Source organism: Podarcis liolepis, assembly GCF_965112155.1.
Source record: "Podarcis liolepis genome assembly, chromosome: 6".
In the NCBI taxonomy this organism is placed as follows: Eukaryota; Metazoa; Chordata; class Lepidosauria; order Squamata; family Lacertidae; genus Podarcis; species Podarcis liolepis.
Genome location: NC_139559.1, coordinates 77,267,340 through 77,277,826, shown reverse-complemented (window position 1 = coordinate 77,277,826; position 10,487 = coordinate 77,267,340). Strand labels below are relative to the sequence as shown.

The window sequence follows — 10,487 nt, the reverse complement described above, 5'->3', positions numbered from 1 at the left end:
GGGTGCCCCCCTAGACTCCCCCCTTGCCCTGGCCACTGGTGCTCCTTTCTGTGAATCCTCTGATTCACTGGAAAGACTCGGAGATCTCGGGTCGTCGTCATCACTCATCTTTTCTTCTGCCTCCTCCCCTTCGCTCTCTGTTTCCTCCCTTGCCCTTGCCTCTGCTCCTAAACCCCTGACAATTATTATTATTAATACAACAGGATCAATTAGCACTAAAACAAGCCTAGTTATCCCAGGTGGTATCTGTACTGGATTTGAAATTTGTTTTAGAAATGTCATTGTTTTATCCACATTTTATAGCACTGCAGTTCACTGCAATAAGCCTCAGAGGAAACAATTCAGAAATAATAATAATAATAATAATAATAATAATAATAATAATAATAATGGCAGACCATTATGTTTCCATGAAGAGAATGGCACCTGGACTTCTTTTTTCTTTTAAGGAAGCAGGGTATGAAATTAGATGGCTCTACTGGGGCAAGTAGGGATGGGACATTTGGTATTTGTATACCAGAGATATTGCATTGTGCATTCTCTTTCCCTTCCTACAATAGAGGTAGGTCTCAGCACTATCACTGTGTCAAAAGAATTTGCATTTTCATGAGATTTCATTCCCTGCCAATGTAGGATGTCTGTAGCTGCGACATTACAAACACAGCATCAGATTTGAATTGCAAATAGGATCCTGTTGCCTCCTTGTTGACTTTTTTCCTTCTTCTCTTCGCATCCCTTCCTATGCCAGCATGATCCTCTAAGCCTCCCTCATATATGTTCTCCACGCTCAGGTTTGTGAGAGCTGTACAAAGCAGTGGGACTTTGCACAGGATGAAGGGATGAGAATTATCAGCATGAGCTATACAGGATTTGGTTCCACATTCTCATGAAACTTTTCATTTCTATGATTTTGGTTTGTGTGTGTGTTTAAAAAAGGATTTTCATTTTTATGGCAAGACCCATCTGTTCCCCCGTTCTCAATTTTACACACTCCTCAGACAGGAAGATTCACACTGAGACAAACAGCAAGAGGAGCACTTGATAATATATACTGTCCACCTAAGTGAAATTGTTACTTCAAGCTGTTTGAAAGTTGAAGAACAGTTGTAAGAGATGATTGCATTACATTACAGAGGCTGGTTGTCGGGGAGAGAGACGTTCAAGCAAGTCTTTGGTGATGGGGGTCATTTCTATTTCTGGAAGTGCAAATATGACGGGTATGAGAAGAAAAGGCTTGACTTTGTCAGCTGATGTCTAGAGGACGGGCTAGAAGTTCGCTCCATCCCCTCCGTCTCAAACCTTGCATAGTTTTTGCTTCAGAACGAGAAATGGAAATGATGTACATCACAATAACAAATGAAGGCTTTCTTTTTTCCTGATGAATATAGGTGACCTTTCACATGCTAAGCTACTCTCAGGGACTGGACTGAAGGGGATGAGATTGAGGAGAAATGGTGGACATCACCCGCTCCCCTTCTGAAGCTTGCAGAGAAGAGGAAGGCGGTATTGAATTACAGCAGTGGTTTGAGGAAGGTCACAGCTCAGAGACAGGAGAACAGAAGAGTTGGGAGGTGTGGGAGAAGAGAAGGCAGAGACAGAGTCAGAGCAGCCAGCTGACACGTTATCACTGGAGAGTATTTCTGAGCCCCCCACCCACCCACCCAGAACTCGGCGTTCACTGAGAGTGCAAGAGCAAAGGACTCAGAGACAAATAGCCCCTGGCGGCCACCGTAAGAGGAAGTGCCGTTGCTAGGAAGGTAGGGGGGAGGAGCTCAGTTGGAGCAATGCCATTGTGATGGCCTGGGATTCAGACTCGGAGGCTGAACCTGAGGAATCCCAGCCTGCACAGGAGTCTCCGCTTCCAGAACCAGCTGAGCCAGGGCTGGGGCTTGAGCCTGAAGGGTCCTCACCTGTGCTGGATCCTCAGGTGCAGGCACCAGCTGAGTCTGCTCTGGCTCCTGAGGTGATGGAGGACCCCTTGCCTGCAGGTGCTTCACACTCTCAGCCCCATCAGAGGTAGCTGTGGTTGCCTCTGGGTCTGGTAACCCTCCAGCCTCTCCTGAGCTGCAGAGGCTCAGGGCAGAAAGGCGGAGGGAACTAAGTTCCCACAGGAGGAGTGCTCGCCTCCAAGCCAGGAGAGGCGAGTCACCTGTGGACCGGGGCCGCCCTATGCCTCGGGGCAGATAAAAGCCAGTCAGCCCCAGTCCCAAGTTGTGGGAGCAACATTGTTGGTAGCCTGCTCCTGCCTGCACCCTGTCCTGCTCTTCTGCCAGAGTTCCTGACCTCACCCGACTCTCTGCCTTAGACCAGCTTCACCTTTGATGGACAGCCTCCATACTGCACCCTTGACCTTGGACTGGACTAGGACCTCACCGCACGGTTAACCCTCAGGACCAGCACAGCCATTAATGGGATACAGACTGCATTCCTTTGTCTCTCTCCGTGATGATTGAAAAAACTCATTAGTAAGAACTCTTCATTGTTTTTCTCTGCTTCTTGCTGCCACCAGGGGAGGAATAGAATTCCTCGAAGCCTGACAGTTACTTATCATTTATATTCTCATGCCCTACTGATGGGCATTGCAACTCCCATCATCCCTGGCAATTGACTGTTCTGACTCTGTGGCTGATGGTAGTTGTAGTCTAGCAATACTTGGAGGGCACCAGTTGGGGAAAGACTGGTCTAGCCGGCAGTGAGACTATATTTACAACCTGAAACAGGGAGACCTGTTTCCGTTGGGAGCATTCTATCCTGCTATCCTACATCCAGGGTTTCTGAATGCTGTTGAACCAAGGGCTCAGCAGTGCATCACTCTCAACTGATGTTCACAGTCTCTTCTTGTCCCAGCATAGGACAATGGTTGCTTCTTCCACCTTATATACTTCTCTCCCACTGACACCTGAAGTTTTAATAACAGACAGCCCTATGAAACCACACACACACACACATACGGGTCCTAAGACCTGTTATATCTTGCTCTTGCCTCCCTTAACATATTTCTTTAACCTCTCCACTACTTCACCCCGATTTCTGACCAGTGTAAATGAAACATAGCAAAATTCATTCCTCCACTTACAGGCAAGCGGTCTAACAACTGCTACCACACACACTATGGGGAGTTAGTCATTGGCAAATGGTTATCTGTGTTTGCCCATAATGTGTCACTCCAGAATCCTTGATGGTTAGCCTTGGTTCTTACTTGGTTCCATCCTTGATGGTTAGCCTTGGTTCCTCCTTGAATGGCCCATTAGAGGAGAGCTTCTTTCCGTGAAAGACCATCTGAGCACCTAACTTTCTCTCCTGATTCAGTATCATAGTAAATCAGCACCTTGGACAGCAAACAGCAGGGGAAGCAATGTAGAGGAGATTTAAGCTTAAATTTGGTAATGGAAGATGAATGGGAAACCTGTGGCCCTCCAGTAGTTGTTGAACTACAACTCCCATCAGCTCCACCCAGCATGACCAATGGTGAAATATAATAGAAGTCCACAGTTTCCCTATTCATGCCATAATGTATTTTGGCTCTCATATGGTCCTAATCCCCTGTGTTTGGTCTAAGACAGCAGTTCTCAACCTGTGGGTCCCCAGACGTTGTTGGACTACAACTCCCATCATCCCTGAGCTCTGGCCTTGCTAGCTAGGGGTGATGGGAGTTGTAGTCCAACAACATCTGAGGACCCACAGGTTGAGAAAGGCGGGTCTAAACAAAGAGGTGGGCATATGACTAGGGCTATGGTATGGTAGCAGCTCTGAAACGGATAAAAAAGCTTTACAGAGAACAATTAAAATTGCCCAGAATGTTATTGGGCTCCGACTACCAACCCTGGATGAGATCTTCACGTCTCGCATCTTGAAGAAGTCACATAATATTCTGAGAGATCCCACCCACCCTGCTCACAACTTCTTTGAACTATTGCCTTCGGGCAGAAGATATAGGACGATGAAAACACGAACCACACGCCTTCTGAATAGTTTCTATCCAAGAGCTCTGATTGCACTAAATAATGATCTCAGGGCCAGTTGCAAGGTTTAGCAAGCAGGGAGTAGGAAGGAATGAGATAGGTTTCAGGTTATGTTATGCCTTTAATAGGTCATGCTATATTCTGGATTATGTTATGTTTTATAGATTATGTCTGAATAGGATGAGAGTGTCGGAGATACGTGCAAATGTATATGTAAACCCTGTCTTTGGGTGGGTGTTTGATTTTCGTTGTTGTGTATACTGTGTATATACGGACAATGACAATAAATTTATCTTAAATCTAATAAAACCCTCAAATGACAATTCCATGAAGTCTAACTTGGCAGGAAAGAACTGGAACCCAGCAGCAGATCTAGGTTATTCCGGCCCCCACCCCTGGCATGAATCCACAGTCTTGATTTAGTGGATTCATAACCCTTAAACCCACAGTGTTGTGGTCCTCTGTGCCAACTGGAGGGGGAGGAACTCGGCAAATCAAAAATAAAGTCTGAAGCAACTACTGATTTCTGGTGGAGAGAGACATGTCCACTGCTAACTAGGAAATGGTCCAAGGAGTTTTGGCACCTGAGGCAGGATATCTAAATAGACCTTCCCCGCATAGTGGCAAAGTTGTGATAATAAAGTAAATAACTGGGGATCAGCTGCCCTTTAATAGTGTCCCCTAATCTGGACCCTAAGATAGCCTATTATAAGATAGAGACGAACCTGAAACTAACCCCATCCCTCCACAAACACACATGCTATGTTGTATCATCTTCAACTCTGCCAAATTTGCCACTCCTCCAAGATTAACCCTCCTGTATGAGAAGATAATATTTTATTCTGCAATCTGTCTTCCCAGATATATCCCCCCCCCCAACTCTTATTCTGCTGATCCTTGCCTCTAATCATTTCTTTTAAAATAAATAAATCATTATGCAGTAGGAAGGGGGAAGCTAATACCCTACCCTAAGGAAAGATAATGAAAGTGACAATCTTGGAAACCTCTACACAACTTCTTCATATCAGCCGATTGTATCATTGATTATTTGTGGAGATGCCCACGACACAGAACTACCAAGCGATGAGGGGAGACCACGTAATTAATTTCAATGGGGGTATATGTGTATGGTTTCTCTCCGCAATTAACAATTAGATGTGCTTTTGTGAAGGTCACCTTGTTAACACAATAAACTCGGCCACAACACCCTGTCTCTTATTAATTCTCGGCAGAGCTGCACTTTCTGAGATCTTCCTCTGGTTTCTCTTTTTAGTATGGGAGGCTTGAATCCCACTAACAAGCACCAATTTTCAAGTGCCCTTCGGAGTAATCTGGTCACACATGAGAGCTGCTGCGTTAACCAGAGTGTTTGCCATTCTGAATGTAAGTGTCTTTGTACTTAAAGTTCGGTCTTAGAAATCAGGACACTTACCTTCTAACATAACTCATTTCACATAATAGTGTTACCGTTTGTGATGCGCAGATGCCCACGATACAAAATAATCATATATTTATAGCATAGGCTCGAGTGCTGCCTAAGACTGTGAGCTGGGAAGTTGAAGCTGAAAGGATATCCTCCCCCCGTTCAGAGATAGCCAACATAGTGATATGCAAACGTTGTCGGACTACAACTCCCATCATCCTTAAGATGGAGTTAGTAGCCAGGTCTCTGCAGCACGCAATTCTGGATCACGTCCTTGGGGATCCTTCCATTCTGTGAACATGACCAAGCCAGCATAGATGTCACTGAGACAGGAGTGTGAACATGCTGGGAATGTGGGCTTGGGAGAGCACATATTTGTTTGAAACTGTCCTACAGCTTCTGAAGTCACGTATGTTATTGTTGTTGTTTAGTCGTGTCCGACTTTTCGTGACCCCATGGACCAGAGCACGCCGGGCACTCCTGTCTTCCACTGCCTCCCGCAGTTTGGTCAAACTCATGCTGGTAGCTTCGAGAGAACACTGTCCAACCATCTCGTCCTCTGTTGTCCCCTTCTCCTCTTTCCCAACATCAGGGCCTTTTCCAGTGAGTCTTCTCTTCTCATGAGGTGGCCAAAGTATTGGAGCCTCAGCTTCATGATCTGTCCTTCCAGTGAGCACTCAGGACTGATTTCCTTAAGAATGGATGCATTTGATCTTCTTGCAGTCCATGGGACTTTCAAGAGTTTCCTCCAGCACCATAATTCAAAAGCATCAATTCTTTGGCGATCAGCCTTCTTCATGGTCCAGCTCTCACTTCCATACATCACTACTGGGAAAACTATAGCTTTAACTATACGGACCTTTGTTGGCAAGGTGATGTCTCTGCTTTTTAAGATGCTGTCTAGGTTTGTCATTGCTTTTCTCCAAAGAAGCAGGCATCTTTTAATTTCGTGACTGCTGTCACCATCTGCAGTGATCACGGAGCCCAAGAAAGTAAAATCTCTCACTGCCTCCATTTCTTCCCCTTCTATTTGCCAGGAGGTGATGGGACCAGTGGCATATATACATATACACACACATAAACACAGGCTGTCCCTGATCTGGGTGGCTCTTCTCTCAGACTGAGCGCCCCACCCCAGTTCCTGCAATCCACCAAACCCTCTGACTTCATTTTTAGACGGACTTTGGAAACTTTTCTTTTCTGGAAGACTTTTTCCAATGCCTGATTTATGCGCTTTTTATATTGGTTTTCCCAGTTTTATGCTGACGCATGCAAATATGTGATTGATTTCCATTGTTGTCCTATCGTTATGGCTGCTCTTGATTTGTTAGCCATTTTGGAGCCAATTAATTTTTTTTAAGTGGGATATAAATGGATTAAAATAAATTAATAAATCAAAAGGCTCGCCTGTTTTTCACAGCTTTTGCTACGGTTCACTGCAGTAGTTCTTGTTGAGCATTTTGAAGTGCCATTATTACCATTGGCAGAGAAGCTGTGCTGTAAAGACTTCTTCGGGAATTTATTTTATTTTTAAATACCGTATTTTTTGCTCTATAAGACTCACTTTTCCCCTCCTAAAAACTAAGGGGAAATGTGTGTGCGTCTTATGGAGTGAATGCAGGCTGCACAGCTATCCCAGAAGCCAGAACAGCAAGAAGGATTGCTGCTTTCACTGCGCAGCCATCCCTCTTGCTGTTCTGGCTTCTGGGATTCAGAATATTTTTTTTCTTGTTTTCCTCCTCCCAAAACTAGGTGCGTCTTGTGGTCTGGTGCGTCTTATAGAGCAAAAAATACGGTAAATCCCTTAGTTCTGTGCTTCCCTAGGGCCAGTTCCAACAGTGATAGTGGGAGATCCTGTCCACACAAGAGGGGACCATATGCTGTACATGCAGGAGATCCCTGGAGTAATCTCTCCAGCTGGGGATGGTATTCTGGAAAGTCATTGCCACTCAGATGAAAGTCCCAGCCTGGTGGAACATTGGTCTGACTCTATATAAATTCTATTTTCCATGGGCCTCAGTCTAGCAACCAGGAATGTGTCTGTGTTTGCAGCTATATCAAACAATCAGCAAGCACCCCAGCCAGCTGTTTGTTGATAAGAGGCAAGAGCACTTAAACCTGGCTTTTTACTGCTGCTTTTCTAATAGGGCTACTGTTTTGCAAAGTGAAGGTTACAGGTTCAATTTTGGAGAGCAAGTGCCAGCCAATATAGACATTGGACTACTGAGATGCGCTCTAAGTGGGGCTACCTTTGAAGGTGACTTAGAAACTACAAGTAATCCAGAATGCAGCTGCCAGATGGGTGACTGGGAGCGGCTGCCAGGACCATATGACACCAGTCTTAAAGGATCTACATTGGCTCCCAGTACATTTCCGAGTCTAAGTCAGTGTCGGTGCTGACCTTTAAAGCCCTAAATGCCCTTGGCCCTATATACCTGCAGGAGCATCACCAATCTCATCGTTCAGCCTGGACATTGAGATCCAGCTCTGAGGGTCTTCTGGTGGTTCCCACACCGTGAAACGTGAAGCTACAGGGAACCAGGCAGAGGGCCTTCTCGGTAGTGGCACCCAACCTGTGGAACGCCCTCCCATCAGATGTCAAGGAAATGAACAACTATCTGACTTTTGGAAGACATCTGAAGGCAGCCCTATATCAGGAATTTTTTAATGTTTGATGTCTTACTGTGTTTTCATTTGTTGGAAGCCGCCCATAGTGACTGGGGTAACCCAGTCAGGTGGGCGGCATATAAATAAATTATTGTTGTTGTTGTTAATTATCGGCAGTCTGGTGCACTGTAAGGCAACACCCTATCTTTCATTTCCCTGAGCAAAAGATGAAGACTGCACACACATTCAGATCAGTACAGCTTTTATGTAGAAATAAAAATAAATCAATGTTCTGAATTTGTTTCAGCTAGTATCATCACCATCACCATCGTCAAAACCCTTTAACAGCCTGGAACCAGTTTGCTTGAAGGATCACCTTACACCATATATGCCCATTTGACCACTTCAGTCTGAAAAACTGGTGTTTTGACAAGTCCTATAAAATGTTCATTCTGCCCTTGTAAGGAAACAGTCTTTTTATAGGATGCCTGCTCAGACATATTCGCTGTATTCTTTTTGGTGCCTGCTTTTTGGCAAGGTTACCCTAAGGTTACCAGATTTTTTTCAATGATTCTGGGGACACTTTTCAACTTCAGTAGGAATGATAGGATTTTGTATGGGGACTGATTTGTAAATCCGGGGACTTTCCCCAGGAAACGGGGACATCTGGTAACCTTAGGCTAGCCAAACATAAAGTTGTCGTGTATTTTATGTAATTTTAGCTTATACTGTATATTTCTAACTAAGGGATTTTATTTGTGTCTTGATTTCTTAAAAACTTCTTGTAACTTTGCTTTTCATCAACAATTTTAAAGCTTGTTTTATCTTCTTTGTAAACTGCTTAGAGATTTTATTTACAATTTAGTGGCATAGAAATTTGTCAAATGAATAAATTATTATTCTTGCTGAAGGATCAACCTATTGATGCCAGCGCAAATACATAACCAAATGCACATTTCACTTACAATGCACAGCGTGCTAAGATTCAATAGCCTGAAAGCAAGTCACAATTTCATAGAAGATTTCAGAATAAAAAGCTTACTGAGACAGCTCAAGTTAAAGGGATCTTATACTTATCATGTCAGGGTTTTTTTAAAAAAAAAATGCTGCGTTCGAGGCAGAGGGGTGAAAACAGAAAAATGTGTTGGACTACCTTTGCATTTTTTTGGAAAAAATGTCATTCTATTGTGTTCATAGGAAATGCTGTCATGTTCTTTTCGAAATGTAGGCCCACATCACAGGAATGTCCTCCTTTCCTCGATTGCTTTTTTTGTGCATATGCCAAATGCTGGCATGCGGGCCACCCTGAGGGAATAGTATTTCAGCTCCAGAAATTTGTTAACATAAGGCTGAGCATGTACCATGCCCTTATTATGACAGCTTGTTCAAAAATGGAAAAGGCGAGACAGAACTGAGAGAAAAAGTTCCTAGCTCTCGCTTCAGCTACATATGCTTAGCCCCAAGAATACAGCAATCCGAGAAGCCAGCCAGCTTTTATGTTGGCGGCTCATAAGACTATATAACAAGGGACTTCCATGTTCACCTTTGTGCTTACTGTTCCTATGACAGAAGTTTTCAGACTGTGTTCTGGGAAACTTAGTAGATTCGTAATGGCAAAATAAGTTTCCACGAAAGGCTTAGCTACACACACACACACACACACACACACACAAGCACACACATCTAATCATCTCCAGAAATGTACAGCCAAAGCATTGGGCACTACCAGAATATGGCCCTCGAGAGGTTACCAACACAAGAATGAGACCCTCAGGCTGAAAAGGTTTCACCACCCTAAATGGACTCTGGAACTTGAATTTTGCAGAGTTGTTGAGAATGCTCTTAAGCCCTTTCCCTGCATTACAGATGTGGCGTCTGCCTGTTTGTTTAGAAAATGTTTGAACAGAGGGGAGAGATAGGGTTAAAAACATAGACCAATAAGAAAGCGGAGCCTACCTGTGTATAAAAGGGCTTAGCCCAAGGTTTGAGTTAGTTGTTGTTGGGAGTTGTTGGTGGGTAGTTGGTTGGTTTTAGTGGTTTGGCTGGTTGGGAAAGGCAGTTGGAGAAGCAGTTGGCAGGCAGTTGGAAATAAAGAGACAGTTAGGGCAATGGGTTCTTGAGTGAGGAGAGGTAGAAGAGATAGAGAGTGGGAAATAAGACTAAGAAAGTAAAGAGTAACAATGTTTGGAGTGCCGTAAAAGTTTGTTTGTGTCTGAAATAAAATACACTCTTCTTTATTTACTTGAGAACCTGACTGAGACTGAAGTGATTTTACCAGGGAGGACCTGGTTGGTGGCAGCCGATTAGTGGTGTACAGGTCAATAGTCTGTGAGACGACCGGGGGCTCCGTACGAACGCCACAACAACTCTCAAGGTTCTTTGGTGTCAGGGACTGGTTGGATGAAGAAGAGTGATGGGAGCCTTCCTCCCAAGACAACACACACACACACACACACACACACACACACACACACACAAAGATGACACAAAGCCTG

General features: G+C 44.4%; 1 long non-coding RNA gene across 1 annotated transcript; it reads left to right on the top strand.

The window, feature by feature from the left end:
• The first annotated feature begins 400 nt into the window (after window positions 1-400).
• On the top strand, window positions 401-10,241 carry LOC310710394. Its single transcript, XR_014528031.1, has 2 exons — window positions 401-1,307; window positions 9,939-10,241. It is a non-coding gene; the product is annotated as an uncharacterized lncRNA (long non-coding RNA).
• Window positions 10,242-10,487: the final 246 nt, after the last annotated feature.